At 33.2% G+C, this 19385-nt stretch overlaps 1 pseudogene; it reads right to left on the bottom strand.

The window, feature by feature from the left end:
* The window catches only part of LOC142620436 (putative serine/threonine-protein kinase PBL21), a 28263-nt pseudogene extending 15409 nt beyond the window's left edge, over positions 1 to 12854 (bottom strand).
* Positions 12855 to 19385: the final 6531 nt, after the last annotated feature.

Genomic DNA, 19385 nt, shown 5'->3' on the forward strand with positions numbered 1-19385 from the left:
CCCTCCATAAGGGAATGGAGAGAGGCCTATCCCAGCGCTTTTTGAAGCGCTGGGATAAGGTCACTCCATAAAGGAATGGAGATAGGCCTATCCCAGCGCTTTTTGAAGCGTTGGAATAGGATGACCCTATTCCAGCGCATCAAAAAGCGCTGGGATAGGGTCAAAAAACGCTGCAATAGGTCCTTCGTACCACTGAAAAAATTTCAGACTTTCCTTTTATTTTTTTTAGCTTGGCACCACTTTGGCCTCTCATTTTTGGTCTCCCACTTCTTTCCTTCAGACATTTCCCTCTAACCCACCCTTTTCTTCCTCATTTTCATGTTGGTCTCTCTCTCTCTCTCTCTCTCTCTCTCTCTCTCTTGTTTTTCTTGTGCTGCAGCCTCTCCCTTCCTCTCACCCAAATCTTACTCCCTCTTCATCTGTCATAAACAGCCACCGTTAGATCATCCCTCTAGCCTCCATATACTCCTTCATTTGTGCCTTTTCCCAACAAGATTTTAAGGTAAAAATCTAAGCTTTTTGCTCAATTTCTTTTATGAAATCCTTTGGGTTTTGCTATTTAATGATTATTATAGTAAATACTTGATGGGTTTTAGTGAATAATGTTAGATTAGAGGGTTAAGATGATTTGGGTACCAATGGCTTTGTTAAAATCCGAAAATTTCATATCATTTGAAGAGTTTTTGCTTTGATAAAAGGTTTTGGTTGATTAGTTTCCTAATGGGTATTTGAAGGTTGGTTTGCTAGATCAACTATATGGGTCTTGTTGTTGCATATGTTGATATGAGTTGATTTTTGGAATTTATTCTTTGCATTTTAAATGACTTTGGCAAATATGGGTATGAGTGAAGTGACAAATTTTTATGGGGTTTTCATCTTTGTCAATGGTTTCACAGTTCCTTCCAGTCAGGTTCAATCACTTTTTATAATAATTTTCTGTTGAACTATGCTTGGTTGCTGAGAAATTAAACAAGAATAGTAAAAAAGAGATATGAAAGTTGGACACTTAGACCTTATACTAAATTTTTCTAGTTCTTGGTCTGAACTCTGAACCTTTTGAATTATTTAAAAAATAGGACAATGACTTTAAAAATTCTTCTTGGGTTTGATTGGGGATTAGTTTGTCAATATTTTTTGGGGATTGGATAAGACTTTCATATGGTTGAATCAAGAGACATGGATTTGAATGTGGGATAAGAATGTGTATGTTCATGCTCAAACTATATACCTTTTTATCTTGTTTAAGTCTAAGCTTTCGTAAAATTTATAGCTATATTACACCTCCAACTGAAATGGAGGCCTTCCTTAAAGTATTATATGAGAATTCAAAGCCATAGTGGTTGTATTTTTATTTTTATTTTTCTACCAGGAGGGTTTCTGAGAATTTTGTGATTATGTGTAGTTGTAAGTTGTAATTGATTAGATGTGCTCAGTTGTAAATTTTATAATGCACATTGTGATATATATGGTTGCTAATTTCCAATTATTTGGTTTACAGCCTCAGAACTAAAGAAACTTTGTCGTGAAAATGGTCTGGATAGGTGGCCATATAGGAAGGTAGACTTCTAAGGTCCCCTAATTTGTGCTCATGTTTTGAATTGCTTGGCTATACTAAAAATAGCTCTTTCATTCATTTTCTCTGTGTTTTATCATTTGTACATATTTGTATCTCCTTTTTGCAAGTGGTGAGATTCATTTGTGAATCACATAGCAGTAGTGCAGGTTGTGTATATTTTATCTCATCAGTGATTGCTATTTGTACTTGTGTGTGTGTGTGTGTGTGCGTGCGCGCGCGCGCGTGTATGTGAGGTGAATTACTAATGCATTAGCTTCACAAGCTCTGCAATTTACCAATTCTGATATTGTATGTCCCTAAATTATTACCCCAAGACCAACTAGTTGGCATGTCCGTAATTTCTAAGTTTAGAGATGAATGTTGGTTTGCTTAAAATAAAATAATTTTGTAGATGGTTAATGAGATGAAGAAACATGTAGAAACATTGACTGACACTTCTTTTGTTTTTATATTTAAAAGTAGTAAATGAAAGCAAGAAATGTCAGTTCAAAACTTCAAATGCTTATCTATGAAGTAGCTAAGTTTATCACATGTACTGTTATTGTCTAAGATGTTTACAATTATTGTAAAATAAATCAATTCTTTTAACTTATCAAAAAAAAGAAAGAAAGGAAATTACATCTTTTTCTATTACCCTTTCATTTTCATCCCCAATATGATTGTAAACCCTGTGTTTGAAATCAAATTGGACTAGACGGTTAAATCTAATATGGTTCATCCTTAGCAATAGTAATATACTAATATGCATCTTAGAACAATTTCAAACGTAACAAGTTACACTATGAGTGGTATAATTGTTATGCATGTCTTGGACTGATATCTGGTTGGCATGTCCCCAGGGGCATCGGATTCTGTTTGTATGATAATCTTCCTTTTTCTGCATTTTAATAAAACTTTTCCTTATATAAAAAAAACAAAAAATTGTTGTCCTTCAGAGTTGTGTTTGTTTAAAATCTCTAGCTACTCCTTTCCCATATGAATTTAAGCTTAGTAAACTTATGTTCTATATGCACACATAGGGAGGAATGTACACCTAGGCAGTTGCTTAATTTACATTTTCTAGTATTGGATTGTTTTAAAGTACAAGCCAATATCAGTTCATGTAATTTTGACCACCATCAGAAAATAGATGATTAACTGTTAAGAGAGAATGTAGAAGCTTTCATTTCTCAGCACCTTCCCTTTATCTCGAGGAAAAAAAAAATCATAGATAGCATGACTTCACTTTTGTACACGTATAAACCCTATCCCACATGGTACAAGTGTCAAGTGCAGCATTTAATCATTTTGATAGTGGATGGTATCAATTTCTAGGAAGATTTATTTTAACTGGGCAATATTTTATATTCTGAGTGATTTTTCTCATGATCCCTAATAAAATTTCCTTGTGACTGGTAAGGCATGAGACAACTTTGGGGAGCACAGATGAGAGAAAAATAGTGGAATAATGGCTTTTGAGGGAGGTAGATTAGATGAAAGGGGTTTTTTTTTTTTTTTTATGCTATGGGGTTATGGCAGCACATATGATGTTGATTAAGTGGTTTGGGATTATAAGTTTGGCTGATTATTTTCTTTGTAAGTTATTATGTTCTACTGCAGGCTTTGTTCATGTACTAGTTTATTTGTATGTATGCATGTCAGCATGTGTGATTTCTTTTGGTTTGTATATCTTTGCACACCTCTCCCTATTTTAATTTATAGTTTGTTCTCTCGGTGTGCTCAGTTTAGTAGTGTCTTCTCCTTTACATGATTTTGGACATGAAGTCACCTAATTTTTTTCTTTAAGTTATCTTAATAGTCTATAATTTAGACTTAGATTTTGCTGGATTAGAAGCTTGCTTTAAGTTTGACTTCCTCTTTCCGTGAGCAAACCAGTGAATTGCGAAAGGGTGAGTAAAGTTTGCTTCATAATACCCTACTAGTCTATAATTATATGTTCAAAATTCTGTTGTGGTGGATTGTTGGTTTGGAGCAAGCGGGTGGCTTGCATGGTGATATAAGGTGGTCTACTTTTCATTATTGGGAGTGTTGATTGTCTTGTGAATGTTGTGATATTATTGTTCAACTATGTGTGAATTTATTTTATCAACTACTAGTAAATTCAAATATTCTACTATGGTGGGTTGTTGATTTGGAGCAAGCGGGTGGCTTGCATGGAGATATAAGGCCAATTAATATAAATTTGACTTGACAGTAACCAATGTATGTGTTGTGAATATTGTAAAGTGGGTATGCCATCATTCTGCTTTGTCCTGATTTAATCTAGTAGCAGTTTTCTTTAATAAATTACACGACCTTAAGATTATCCTAGTTAGACATTTCACATTAAAATATAGATATAATGCTAGTCTAGTTGTAAACTTAGCCCCCAAACAAAAAGGCCTCCATATTTCTTACTGTCTTTGCCTAATCAACTTAATCCCTTCTACTCTCTTTCAATGGGACAATTAACTTTTAACACATAGTTTTTAAGTACTTTATTTCCTAATTGCACATGCAAATGGCAGTCACAAGTAGACTTAAAATAAATAGAAGAGGGGAAAATTTGCAAACCAAATCTTGGAAGAGACTGTCAAATGATTTTAATGTCATTATTTTATTAAGACATGTTTACTATTTACAAGTGATTATAAAATGGGATACAGATGAATCTCCCATAGTTGATAGTTGATAGTTCCAATATTCTCAAATGTACTCAGAGAAAGGCATCAACAACTTACCTAACCTGAGTTGTTCACATATTTCTTTCCATTTTCTTATTTGTCATTTGTTCTTCTTGTTATTTTCTCTTTTGGGCTGTTTAGAATTCTGATTGAAAGTGGGATTTTTCTGCATGAAGATCCCTATAGATTCTCTTGGTAAGATTTATAAGGGAAGTCAGTAAAAAGAAAAAAGAAAAAAAAAAGGATCTTATTCATTGCCCTTTCCTTCTTTCGAAAAGTTAGGCTTACTAGGGGACCATAATAAGTAAAATACTTATACATGAAGGCCCATCAACTTAGGAGATCTCTAAATGACAAAAAGTCAGCCTGTCTTATTCTCTGCCTCTTAAGGCTTTGTATACTACTTGTGTGTTCCTGTGGGTATTCTAGTTCTCCATAAAATCTAATATTATTGAGATCATTTCAAACATATTGAGGTAAGTCACTAAGAATTTGCATATAGAATAAACAACCAAGAAAAAGAAAAATAGAGAGAACTAGGAATAATAAATACACCCACTTAAAACTATTGTCCTTGAACTTACTTTCCTTTCCCATGTTGTAGGTATCCTTGTAGAATCTATGCTACTATCAAAAGATTGATGACATATGTTTTATCCTCCTCACCGTGCCACTGCCGACGAAGCCTAGGCCTCCTAACAGTAAGTTTTTTAAAATTTTTGGTTTAGGGTTTCGATTTTGGGTTCAATTGGATTTTGTTTTTAGGGTTTTGCTTCATGGGGTTTTTATATTTTGTTGTTTTCTTTTAGCAACAAAAGGGCCTCTCTCTCAATCTCACTCGGACCTCTCTTCATTACCATTTGATTTTGTTTAAGGTATCGATTCTTGACTTTTTGTTGCTTTTAGCTCAACTTGTAGCTTTTAGTTGCTTTTACCCTTTTTTTAAAGGTGATGTGTAATGGCAGTTAGAGGATTGAACCAAATGTATCCAAGGTACTAGTTTTCATACCATAGATAAGTAATGTGTAATTGTCTCACATTACAAGTGGACAAAGTATAATTATCTCTAAAATGTTTATTAGTTTTGATCATCCCCAAGTATGATTCATCACTTTTGAACATTTGATATATAATAAACTACACCTACCATTGTTGATGTTTAATCACCAAAGATTTCATTTTTATGTAATGGTCACCTATCATAGTAGTGAGTAATGGTTAGTTTGCTTTTACAGGAGTGGTAGCTTGTTTGAAGTTTACCTTATTCTTTCTGTGGCCAAACACTAGGATTGCTAAAGGGTGAGTAAGATCTGCTTCTTAATTCCCTTAAATTGTTAAATAATGTGTCTACATTACTGTTGTGGTGGGTTGTTGTTTTGGAGCAAGCGGGTGGCTTGCATGGAGAGAAAAGGTGGAGTATTTTCTATTAGGAGTGTTGTTTGTTTTGTGACTTACATTTTTGAAACTCAATGTACAATGGTGAAATCGTAGTGTAGGTGCGCCTCATAACATTCTAGACATTTGGGATGTATTATTTTATGTATAATATTTTAGACATTTGGGATGTAATTATTGATATGGTGTAATTAAATATATTTAGTTTCTTGGTTTAATGTGGTATGGTATTTTCTATTGGAAAATATGAATTGTGGCTCATTACAGTTGCTATAAAATAGGTATTGGGAAATATGTATTTTAAGTACACTACAGGTGCTAAATTTTTTTTTTTTTTTAAATGACCTATACCAGCGCTTTTGAAAGCGCTGGCATAGGTCCTTTTAAATTTTGGTCATTCAAGACCTATCCCAGTGCTTTTGGGAACGTTGGAATAGGCACAGCCTATCCCAGCGCTTTCAAAAGCGCTGGTATAGGTCTTTTAAATTATATTCATTCATGGCCTATACCAGCGCTTTTGAAAGCGCTGGCATAGGTAGTACCTATTCCAGCACTCCCAAAAGCGCTGGTATAGGTCTTGAATGCATATAATTTAAAAGGCCTATACCAGCGTTTTCAAAAGCGCTGGGATAGGGCGTATGCCTTTCCTGGCGCTTTTGAAAAATGCTGGTATAGGTCTAGCGACCCTATACCGACTATCACTGCGCGGCGGTTTGAAGCGCTGGGAAAAAAAACTCCGGGATAGGAATTTTGACCCTATCCCAGCGCTTTTTAGGGCTATCCCAGCGGTTTTGAAAACACTGGGATAACCCCATTTTTTTGTAGTGAGTCCTAGAGGAGAAGGAGTTCGTGGATTTGGAGTTTGTACACGGTTGTGTGAGTAAGTTACTACTTGGGGTAGCAATAGATTGAGGGTTAAATCTGATTGTAAAACTTCAATTTTCTTATAGTGAATTTGCTTTACCTTAAGGATTGCTAGGTCAAATACTCTTCAAATTTTTACCTTGAGATGGTTCGTTTTATTGGTATTCCTAGGTCATCATATTGTTGTGTTATTTACTTTTTTGCTGTTGTGCATGATATGATTTATTATTCTTTAACCTAAATCTAAAAAATTAACCTAAGTAATCACTTGGTTAATATATTAGGTTAAACAATTTGCTTTAAGAGGTCTAAACAGACAAACAAGGTATATAAAAGTGTAGGTGTAATATGTATGAATGACCTTACTATGGAAGTAAAAGAAAGAAGAGAAAATTTTAAATAAATAAAAAAGTTAGGGGCTCGCTCAAAGTCCTCTCAATCAAGGCCAGTGCCTCACGAGTGTGAGAAATTTTAATCAGATAGATCAGAAAATACCCAGTGCCGATTGGCAATTTGTTGAGCCCGCTTGAGTAAGGTGATACGAGAGTACAAGAGGGGATGAGCTGGTAGGAGCGAGCTCAGGCAAGTGCTCGCTTGACAGCCACTCATGTGAGTTCATAAGGCTCACACAAGTGAGGTCAGTCTTGCTTGAGTGAGATAGTTACAGTAATTGAAGAATTTGCAGGAAAAGAGAAATTAAGATTTTTTCTCCAACGGCTAGGACATGATTTTTAGGGCTTGCACCAACTAATGTTCCTTTTAAAAGGGTACTCTTCATTGTTTATATATTATTGCCACTATATTCAGTTTTTTACAATTTCTTTTACACCATTAGAGTAAAATTCACAAAATTTTTTGAGTTCGCTATTAGAAGAATTTTGAGTTAGTTGTCTCTTGAAGAAAATTTTCTTGTAACCCTTTAGTAAACTATTTGAATGAGGGCAAATATTGTTTTAAAGATTCTTGTGTTCTTTCATTGTTTACTCCATGATCCCCAACAAGTAAAAGATAGCAAAGGAACAGTGCACAGCCGTGATAACATAAAAACGGCCAAGGTCTAAAGCTAAATAATAATTTACAGAAGCAAGAGAAGTGAGATACCTATCAAGAATAACCCAACTTGCTTTACTAGCTGCTACCTCTTGGAAAATAACGTGCTTAATTGGAAAACTGGCAGTAACTCTGACTTCAACTTTGACCTGAACAACAAATGAAAATAGTGAGACATAATAAAGGGAAAATAATAGAGAAGAGGAAACAATATTTTTACTCGTGAAAAATCATCTAACAAAGTCTATGTACACACTTTCTAACAAAGTTTATAATTTACTGTTATAAATCAGAATAAGTTGAAACATTAAATTTAAAACCCTTAAATGCTTACAATTTTTTTCCTTAGTTTCCTCTTAGAGATTGGATCTCTTGATTAAGGATAATCCAAAGAGTTCAACTTGATGTAAAACTATCAAAATGGGGATTTAAAGCAATATAAGTCTAGAATCAATAGGATTTTGAGGGCCTTTCTTTAAGATATTAAGACAGCCACTGAAAGCACAAAAGTCCTCAATTAAAAAGAAAAATAGTTATTTTCATCCTGTTAATTCCTTTAAGAGACAGAAAGAATGAAGGATGAGAAAGTGTCTGAATGTTTCTGTCTTTTCATCAGGGAAAAGGAAATTAAAAGGAGACTAGACTCTGAAATGAAGATTTTCTTGAACATTTTTTAATGTATTACTGTTTCATATATATATATATATATATATATATATATATATATATATCTCTCTCTCTCTTTCTCACTGAGACATTGATTAGTTTTTCCTCATTTGTAATCAGTATATCCCAATAGTCAAGAATGCAAGCAACGAAATGCATATTTTATACATGACATTTAATCTCAAGGATGTAAAAATCCTAAAATTCAATATTATGTTCCTTTTTTAAGAGATGCAACAACACTGAAAAACTCCTGGTGTTGTAAGCATTTGATAGAAATGTAGTTTCAAAGCTTTAACTGACTTTAATTTTTAAATCCTAGATTAAGATTCTAGGTATCAATCCCAAGTTCAGAGTATCATAAATATGCCAAACTAACCACGTGTTACTATATACATATATAAGTCCCCGGTAAGATCATTTAGTCCTATAATAATTACAAAAGTAAAGTTTCATGCTTTCCATGTTCATAGTGATGCATCTTCTTTCCATATAGTGAACAATATGATTATTTATGTACAGAATATATTGCCCCTTGATCTTGACACTTCTCAGCACTTTCCTGGAGCATGTTTACATAAAAATCAATTTTCTTTGAAACTTCTTCCTCCATTGCTCTAATACTCGTTCCAGCAATAGAATTAGGACGTGCTATGAATTGGATAACCACTATGTCAACCCAATAAAGAAAAGGCATACAGTGAGTTGTAGACCAACATAGTAAGCAATTAAATATTGGTTAGAGTTTTGCACATGATAGTTTCAGTTATGCATTTATGTACCAACTAATAGCAGTGTACACACACAGACATATTAGTGAGTTAATGTTGAACCCAAAGGGTACCATTCTGATCATAATGGTGATGCGCTGCTTCCAGAGGAAAACCATCTCAAAGAGACCTAAACTAAATTTATGGCTAAAGGGGTGCCATGTCTCAACCTAATCACAGGTATGAAGATGAAGCATTACCTAAATTTTATGATCAGGGGGAAGATGTTAGAAAAAAAATTGTTTTTGAAAGCTTGCAACTTTGTAATTCAAAAAATAAAAATGTGTATCTGTGAAATTTTTTTTCTTTCTATATATATATATATATATATAGGGCCAAACATATTGCTTGTCCTTAGTAAAAAAATAAAACGTTTGCTATCTTTTAAAACTTTAAATGATAATAATAATAATATATATATATATATATTAATTATATAAACCGGTCAAATCTTTATGTACATTGAGAACAAAAAAAGAAAGATCATAATGCCAAGCATTTAATGGCCCATTAATATTACAATAACTTTTCAAAAGTTTTCTCTCTGAATTTATGTTACAAAAATTGCTAGTTGTTATTCTGTCGTATACTCACAAAAAGATTACTAGTTGTTTGACCACTTTCCATTAAGCCAAATAGTAAATATTTGTGTATATATGGTAACTTATTATTACATAAAATAATTCAGTAATAGCTGTACATTTAAGTGCTGCAAAATCTTGCATATATAACGTTATTATGTCATATTTAAATAAGAACATTTGAATACAAAACGTTTAGAATGTAAAGTATACTAAAAGCTAGCAATATATGGTATTAAAATTCACATTAATTTTCAGAGATTTCCTAATTAAAACCATTGAAATTAGCTATTGAAATTTTGAATTATATTTGAATTTTTAAAATTTAGCAATTAATGTATCTGACATAAATGAGTAAAATAAATATGATAATTTTTATAAAAATATCCAACACTATGAGGCACACAAGATCACTATATTTCAGATTTCTTGGTATATAATAAATTAATTTTCAAATCAAAATCACCCATCATTGAACCCATAAGACCTCAAGAGTGCACACACTGTGCTGCTATTCGGCGTGTCCACATGCATACACAGAAGACTATGATTATGTAATGCTTCTATTCAGTTTCTAATTGTTCAACTTTGATTTTCTGCGAAGTACTTGGCCGACATAAGATCGAATCTAGAAACCTAGACAAGAACCTCCATGCCAAAACAGAGAGATATCAAGCAAGAAGAACCATGACAACTAATGATTTAATTTGTACTATGCAACGACAAGCTGCACTCAAGCATTGAGTGTCTCTTCTTCATTCTAGTAGCCATTGAAGGCTTGTAAGGTGAGCAAGTATAAGACCACACGAAATATTTATAAGGTGAGCCAGTATTGCACAGGAAAACAAATGTTCAGTATCTTAGGTCCTAGTTAACCTAAACCCAGTCAAAAACTATTCAGTCTGTATGATATTCTAATATTTTGAAACAGGTACAATCTCATTAGACAGATGAAAATGAACATTGAGGAATCAACATGTATTACAAAAAGCATCCAAAACCATGTCTTCAAGGCATAAGCTCCTAACACTGAGTAAGTAACCATTGTGATTCCACAAAAACAATTCATCAAATACTTACTGGGGTGCTTGACCTTATGAAGGGGTGGAGCCACGTTGCCCCTAGGGGGAGCCGTGGCCCCTGCAAAAAAAGAAAAAAAGAAAAAAAAAAGTCCACTAGCTTATGAACAAATTTTAATTGGACCCCCAATCATGTACATCCGCCCCCCCCCCCCCCCATGCATTTCTGTTCAATACTTCAATTCACTCCCAGGCACCATCTCCAAGTTTCAATTGTAGGCCTATTTATGCTCTAATAAAACAAAACATGGCCCACAGCTCACTTATATTTAAATACCAAAGCACTACCCAACAAAACATCACTTTATCACCATTCTCCAACTCAAAATCAGAAGCTTCCTAACCCTTTCTTTTGTTTCTCTTTTTACTATTTTCTTGTCTACTAACCTATGCACACGCTAGACCTAGACGCCACTGCCCACTCCACTAGTTCCAGCAGCCCCTAAACAAACAAAACCCCCAGCTCAGCTCAGCCCTCCTCTCAAACTCAGTCCTCACAATCCCAAAAAAATAACTGACCATTATTTTCTTTCTTCTTGCTTTCTTAAAATAAATCATTCAGAGCAGAGGCGTAGCCAGAGGGTGAGTTTTCAGTTTCTGCTTCATCTTTTTTTAGTGTTTTTTTTTCCTCAACTATCTACACTTAAATATTCACATGCTCTTTAATTTTTGATAGATTTTTAGAGAAATATATGGTTGAAGGCATGGGCATGAGGAGGTTGTTTGCGATGACTGATGAGTCTTGAAGGGAAGATAAAGTTTGCACTTTGTGAAGATAAAGTTTCTAAGGTAATTTTTTTTTTGATTTATTACCTATTTTTTATTAGTTAGATATCATGTGGCAATGGGTGTTGACCGTTGTTAAATTGTTTGGTTTATGCTGTGTACGTGTGTTTTTGATTTTTGCTTTTGTTAGTTTAATTTTTGCTTTTGTTTGAGGGGTTATTCTTAATTAAAAGAAATTAAAATACAGGAAAATTTTAATAGTAGGAATGATGATGGGTTGACTATTTAAATTATAGTGGAAATTTTGTTTTTCCTTGAGTATGAATAACATCAAAATTATAACTAAGTAAAAATTTCTAATTAAAATTTTATTTTTTAAAGTTCTTTTCAAGTTAATTTTTGAGTCATATTCTTAAAGCTAATAGAATTATGAGCAAACAAAAAACAATTGATGCATTCTTTAAGAAAAAAGATGTTAGCAATTCAGAAATTAGGATAAAATGCTCGTTACACTAAAGCTCGAGGTAGATACCGTCATCAAGATGAAACTTTGACAACAATAGAACATCATTTAAGAATTGACATATTTACAGTTGCAATAGATTTTTAATTGCAGGAATTGAATAGTAGATTTTGTAAGCTAACAGCAGATCTTCTCACTCTTAGTTCAGCATTAAATCCTATGGATGCTTTTAGATCATTCAAAATTGGTGATATTTGCAATTTGGTTGAAAATTATTATCCTCAAGATTTCACTGAGTAGGAAATGTCTTTTGAAGCATCAATTGCAACATTATGAGCTTGATGTGACAATATGGGTACAATATATGTACAATATTTGAGCTATGTAGGGGATTAGAAATTTTAGGGAAGTCTAAATTCTATCATTTAATTGATAGATTGATTCGTCTTGTGTTGACTCTTCCAGTTTCTACAGCAACTACAAAACGAGTTTTTTCAGCTATGAAACTATTAAAAACAAGACTTCGCAATAGAATGGAGGATGAATTTTTAGCAAATAATATGATAGTTTATATAGAAAAGGAAATTGCTGGGAATTTCACCATGGAAATGATTATGGATAAATTCTATTCCATGAAAAATTGTCGTCAGACATGATTTTGATGTGAAATGTTTTTTTTTTTTGTGTGTGGATATTTTTGTATATGTTTATAGTGAACTAGACAATTTTTGTATGTTCATTAATGTTTAAGATATATCAAAATTGAAATTTCATATTCAATAGACTTATGATTTATGTTTTTTATATCAATACTTCGAATCGGCCCCCCATGTAAAAATTTTTGGCTACGCCCTTGCTTATGAAGGACACCTAGCAAGACAAGTGTGTTGCCTGCGCGGAGAATGCCACCCGCTTTTTGTACGCCGTCAATGGTGAGATTAAGCTCATCTTCGGTACGATCCTTAGTGGCATCAAATGCAAGAACAACATTGAAAGGTCCGACAGGGCTTGGGGTCTCCATGTACACAATTGTTCTTAGCAAAACTCAAAAATGGGTCTTGGATAATGGATGTATATGAAGCTAACTATAGCTTGTTTCCTTGGTTTGGTAATGATCAGTATGGAAACTATAGAATATGAAGTGAAATGAGTTTATGTTTGAAGAAATTAAGACGGACATGAAAAATCTAAAAAAAGGTTATCGAAATCAAAACATCGACCTATAGAGTTCGGTATGATGTTTTCGAAAATAAGCGCATTGGTTGATCGAAAAAAGATACGAATGATACCAAATGATACTAGGAATTATGCTTGAGGATATTCGAACATGTTGATGTAGAGCATGGCGGGAGATGTTGCCGTCTTAACCTGAGTAATGGCACAGTGATGATTCCAATGCATGAACTTCTAGCTATATGCTTCTACATACAGGAATTATGCTTGAGGATATTCTTTAGTTGTATGCTTCAACTTCTTCTAGCTGGTGTTCAGACATGGTAGTTTGGACACAAATCCTCAGCATCTTCATTATTAAAATAACTGCATCATTCACGAATCTACCAATGTTTTTGAACCACGTGGGCAATATGGAACAGTTGCTTGGGACTTGGGACATACATTCTTGGATATACAGTGATAATGGATTATATAGAGGACTTATCAATCATTTGTGACATGAGAAAGAGAGTGTTGCTCGGAGCAGGAGCATTGGTGAAGTAATGCAACTAATGATGATCTAAGTATATATGTGTATATATACGTGTGAAGTTTCCTCTGGAAAACTTAAACCCTAATTTTTGCCCCTTACCTTAAAATAAATTTTAGATGTGGAGTGACCATTATGTCAAAGGTGTGTGGTGGTAGTTCACATGTTATTATTAATTTTTATTATCTATTATTGTTAACAACTTGCCACATCATACTGTTGTGAATTGTGTTGAGACTTTAAACTAATCAATATATATAAAATTCAAATAATAATTCCCGTGAAAAAATTATTCAAAAGGTAAGAAATTTATTTTCTTAGATTCATTGTATCAAGACATTTCTCAAGTGCCACATTATAGATAAGGACTAATTAAAATTTAAAAGATAAGGACTCTTTATTTTCTTGAGTTCATTATTTCAAGACTTTCCTCTCTCTCACAAAGCATGAAACTTTTCATGTTTTCACTCACCCCTTTTCACCTCTTGCACTTCTACTACTTTATATACACCTCCCTATAGTATTTCATCTTCATGCCATTGATTAGGTGCTTTTTGGTTTTGTTTTAGCCCTCACAATTTCTTGGTTTCTTTGTCATTTTTTTTACTACTATTTAGTGTGGTATTGGTATGAGCCTCAACCATAAAAGTAAAAAACGATGATTATTATGGAGTTTTTTTTGTTGTGAATCAAGATTATCTCAACTTTAGTTGCAATCTTAAGTTTAGTTGCAGCTATTTAGGAATAGTGTGAAACGGTGTACAAATCACAATCGTATTGTTAGTTCTCTCCATCAAAACTACAATTAGATAGTTCTTCACATAATTTTTATGTTCTTTCTCATGTATCTTTCATGTATAATACTTATCCACCTATATTTTTTTAATTATGTTTGTAAGTGTTGTAAATTATAATTGTTGTGGTTTGTTAAAATTAGTTTCAAATGATTTAATTTGTTGTTACGGTTTTGATGTATGATTGTAAGTTAATTAGCGTGCTCTACTTCTCTATATAAAAACAAAGCTCATGTGTAAAATTAATAATACAAGATTAGTTCTCCCATTTTTAACTTATACTTTTCTTGAATTTTAGAATTCTCTTTGTTTTTTGTTTTTTTTTTTAAGAATATAAAAGCCATATAAGAGGCAATTAAATATTGATAAATGGAAGTGTATTTAGCCAATTTTTCTTTATTTGATTACGTTCTCTATATGTTGGTATACAAATAATTTTGTTTCATTTAGATTATGAACAAAGTGTTTGAGATTCGGGTCTTGGGATTTGGTGGTGAGAATGAAGTGGTTAAGGAAGTGTTCAGTTTTAGAAATAAAGTCTACCATTTATCTAGATGTTGTTTTATTGTTTTAAATATTAAATTTATAATATGGTGTAAACTCCTAGAAATTTCTAATAACTATGTAATTACAAAATATATATATATATATATATATATATATATATTAGTAAAGAAAATCCACTCAATACTTGGAAACTACTTCTAGAATAAGGAAAAATTAAAATTACAAAATATGAAATAAGAAAATTAAGTTTCAAAGCATTCAACAATATTATGGGAAACATCATTAATACTATATAACAAAATGATTATTATATATGGGTCTTAAAAAAATAAAAATTATTTTCAAATGGAATTACCAAGTATCCACGCATCGCGCGAGAAATTATCTAGTTGTCTTAATTATTATTGCATACGCTAAATTATACGTTGCCGTATACACACAAACTAAAATCATCTTTCCAAAACATGATTTCAGTTATAAATTTCAAAATGGTGAAATCGTATTTTAAAAACACAATTTAACAATTATAATTGAGCGATTTCAAATACGTGTCTCGTATATATATAATTTGTAACTATCATGACTCATTGACAAGAGCACCTCAAGACCTTAGCCCTGCCTTGGCAGCATGGCTCGAGACCCCAAATAAGAAAAAGCAAAGTGGTCTAGAAAAAAAATGAATAATTGGTATTATAAATATAATTAATTAATAAATAAAATTTTACACTCTCCTTCCTATCCTTAAGAAAACATTTAAAATATTTAGCCAATAAAAATCAATCTCAATTGAAAGCCTAAATTGTGTAATTAAAAAATGTTGTGAGTATGTCAAATCATCATTCATGACTAATATAACCTAACAATTTGAGGCTTAATTTTTTTTTTTTTTTTTTAATGTTAGTATCCCACTCAATAAATTGCTAGCACAATCCATTTGATCTCTCACACAACAAAACACTAAATAATCTCTTTCTTAACATCAAAATTAATATTGGAAATTAAATTTCATTTTTTGTTCACCATGCATCTTGCCAAAGAAAAAGTAAAACTCTTTTTCTTTTCTTTTCTTTTTTTGTACGTTTTCAGAACCCTTAAAACACAAGTTTCTTAACTTAGTTATTTAGCCAAGTGATTAACTTAGGTAAATTATTCAAATCTAGGTTAAAACAATAACAATCTGTTGGGTTTAAATGTATTAGAACTTCAATTTGTAATGTTGGCAAACCATAATCAAAACGTTTAGTCTTGTTTTATACTTTCTCAAAGTATGTTTATGTTGTAAAGTTAGAATTGAGTGTTCTGTAGAATTTACTGTGTAAATCTGCTTGGCTCGATCGATCGAAAATTAGACTCGATCGATCGAAGCTTGTGCAGGTTGTTTTTCTGCAAAATTTTCCAACTCAGTTCAAGCTCGTTTTACGTGTAGGATTTTATGTTTTACTTTAGGTATAAAAGAAAAAACCCTAGCCACATTTTATGGATGCTCTTTATGCTGTGTGTGTGAATCTCTTGTGAAATCTAGAGGTGTTTGCCTTCACATACACTTAGGGTTATCAAGATCTAGATTGATGTCAAGAGCTTGGTGATCAATTCAGTTGCAGATTCAAGAGCTTAAAGATATACATGGCGGGAGCGCTTGTGCTTGCTGGGAATTCAAGAAAGAAGTAGTCCATGAATTCGAAACTGTCACGTGGTCGTGGTAGTAAGTTTCCTACTTGAGGTAACAATAGGATGTTAGTGGTCTAAGTCGCTATTGTGTAAACTTCAATTCTTTCATAGTGGATTCAGTTTTACCTTCAGGATAGATAGGTTAAATCCTCCCTAAGTTTTTTACTGATTTGGTTTTCCTGGGTTATCATATTGTTGTGTTCTTTATTTTCTGCAATTTACAATGATATAATTTATATGTGTTAACCTATATCTACATAATTTACCTAAGTTAATCACTTGGCTAAATAACTAAGTTAATCTGGTTGTGTGTAAGGGGTCTAAAAACGTACACAATCATATCATGTAAAGCAGTGCGAAAAAATAAAGAACACACAATATGATAACCCAAGAAAACCAAACCAGTATAAAATCTATGGAGGATTTAACTTAGCCATCCTTAAAGTAAAACGAGATCCACTATGAAAGAATTGAAGTTTTACAATAGCCACTTAGACCACTAACATCCTATTGTTACCTCGAGTAGAAAACTTACTACCACAACCACGTGACAACTCCGAGTCCACAGACTGCTTCTTTCTCAGATCTACAGCATCCACAAGTACACCACTTGTATTTCTTGAAGTTCTTTATACAGCAACTGAAACGATCACCAAGTTCTCGACATCAATCTCGATCTTGATAATCCTAAGTATGTATGAAGGCTAACACCTTTAGATCTCACAAGAGATTCACACACACAGCATAAACAACAACACTAAAACATGGCTAGGGTTTTTCCTTTTATACTTAAGCCAAGACATAAAATCCTACACATCAAACGGGCTTGGGCTGAGTTGGAAAATTCTGCAGAAAAACAATCTGCATGAGCTTCGATCGATCGAGTCTAATTTTCGATCGATCAAGCCTTGCAGATTTACATAATAAATCTTGTAGTACACTCGATTCCAACTATACAAATAAATATACTTTGAGCAGCTTAATTCTAGACTCTATGTTTGGATCATGGTTTGCCAATATTACATATTGAAGTTCTAATACAATTAGATCCTAAATCCTTAGAATCCAACAAACTCCCCCTTTGGCAATCCATGACAAAACACAAAATAAACAAAAAGCTCAAAGTTACATAAACAGCCCAACCAAACAAAATTCAATCTTACCACTATCTATCAGTTGCAAGTGTAGATAGCAGCATGACTGAATCAACCTGTGTATTCCTGAAACACTTAATAAACACATAAACGCATGTGTGAAAAATACAAGTAAAACAAAGTAAATTCTTGATTTCACATAACCTAAAATAAAAGACATATCATGAATAACCTCATAAATATAAATCAATAATCAATGTAGCACAATGTGAAACAAGAAACAGAAATAAAAACATAATGTCTCCCCCTATCATATACAACTCATAAAAAGGAAAGACAACAAAAATAAATACAACATGAGCCAGAAAGAATAAGTACAAAATGAAGCACCTAGATACAATCTAAAGCTCCAAAGCTCCAAAACAACAAAAAACTCTCCCTATAACAAAGATCTACCCCGCTATCTACCCATATGTCTAAATGTACTCCCCCTTTTTGTGACGAATTGTCAAAGGGCAATCAAGACTCATCTTCAAAAGGAGGTGGCAGAGGGGATAGTCTAAGGCTCGCCAACTCTACACGTAAACCCCAAAGCTCTATGAGGACATCCACCAAAAGCTGACCATGAGCCGCCTGAACGGTCATGATAGTTTCTAACATATGACGAATGCTAGATTCATTCAAAGTAAAAGGTAGAGGATCAGCAGCAATCAGATCAACAAACTCCTCAACATCGGGATCATCTGAAGAGGGACGAGGAGGAGGAGGTGGAGGTGCAACACCTAAAGAAGACTCAACTATAGGGCGTTTAGATCTAGCTCTTATCTGAGCAGCCCTCTACCTAAGGAAGGTGGCATCTATGAGAGCTATAATGTGTACGGGCTCAGAAGCAGGAAACCCATCTAAACTTAGATGTAACAAAATCCGATAAATAAAAACCAGGAAGAAAAGAGCATGAGAAGAAGAACTACTCCTATGGACCTCAACGAAAGATCGAATGAAAAGATGAGGAAAACTCATAGGAGTATCGGTGACAAGGGCATACAAAAATGCACATTTCTCTTATGAATGGTATGCAAATGAGAGATGGGCCAGATAGAATGACAAGAAATTTAGAAAAAGAGATAATGAATCTTAGTCAACTCATGAGAAGTGATCTGAGGATCAGAACCCCATTGGATAGAAGTACCAGTGATGTAGGACATAATGTCATCAGGAGGAGGTGACTTATCATAAGGATACACAGGATGTCGTACCAGAGGCACCCCAAGAGCAGAAGCCACTATTGAAGGAGTAATGGTAAACTCATCTCCCCTTATCCAACTCTTCACAAATTGAATGTTCGAAGAAGTGGAGTGAACAAAGAGGTTCGAGTAGAACTCTCTGATCAAGGTAGCCGGAAGAGGATGATCAAAATCCATCAAAGGCAACCAGCCCTTACGCTTAAAATTCCTCCTAATTTCCGAATCAAGCTCATCTAAAATAACTTTCCTCTCAGCCCACACAGATTTAAGAAGGTTCAGCTTCTCATACGTTCTTGGTTTTTCTCACTCAAAAACCTCTCACTATCAAAAGGAGTAGAAGAAGAAGAGGAAGTCCTACGGGCTCTATTCTTCCTAACCATGATTCTAAAGATCAGAAAGGATAGAAAAAAGAGAGACAAAAAAAAAAAAAAAAAAAAAAAAAAAAAAAAAAAAAAAACAAGAAAAACCTAAGGGCAGTTTGCATCAGACATAGTTAGAGCAAAAGCAATATTGAAATAACAATCTATATGATGCATGAAC

Source organism: Castanea sativa, chromosome 12 (genome assembly GCF_040712315.1).
Source record: "Castanea sativa cultivar Marrone di Chiusa Pesio chromosome 12, ASM4071231v1".
Classification (NCBI taxonomy): domain Eukaryota; kingdom Viridiplantae; phylum Streptophyta; class Magnoliopsida; order Fagales; family Fagaceae; genus Castanea; species Castanea sativa.